A 439-nucleotide genomic window follows, 5' to 3' on the forward strand; every position below is an offset into this window, starting at 1 on the left:
GTCACAGAGACTATATCCATTTTTTAATTATGCTGTCTATGTTTAACACCCAATGTTCTTCTAAGATATGTACTGAGCATGACATGTTCCAGTTGAAAAGTAAACTTGCCAGTGCTCTCTAGTGGAGTAATGGAGACACTGTTTTTAAATGACCATGAACATGTATTTTTGTATTCTCTATACTGCACATACCTGTTACTTATTAGCTGACACCAATCCCAAAATATCTGAGATAAACTAATATTGACAAATACACTTTCCGGGCTGTTTTATTGGTTGGTCTCACCAAAACTTCACCAAGAGACATAGCTATGCACCAGTAAAAAGCAGAGCTTGTCAATCTGTATACATGGATATTAACAGTGCAGGTTTTGAAATATTGTTTAAAATGGGCATTTTCAGTGTTTTAGGAGGAAGAAAAGGTACAGAGAGTGTATTT

The 439-nt window shown here is 35.3% G+C and overlaps 1 protein-coding gene across 1 annotated transcript in view; it reads left to right on the plus strand.

The window, feature by feature from the left end:
• Positions 1-439, plus strand: part of LOC118328056 (calcium-dependent secretion activator 1-like) — a 55,442-nt gene that overhangs the window by 14,422 nt on the left and 40,581 nt on the right. The gene's annotated exons all lie outside the window — the stretch shown is intronic.

The sequence above is a fragment of the Morone saxatilis genome, unplaced genomic scaffold, assembly GCF_004916995.1.
Source record: "Morone saxatilis isolate NCDOM2014 unplaced genomic scaffold, NCSU_SB_2.0 Contig18, whole genome shotgun sequence".
NCBI lineage: Eukaryota > Metazoa > Chordata > Actinopteri > Moronidae > Morone > Morone saxatilis.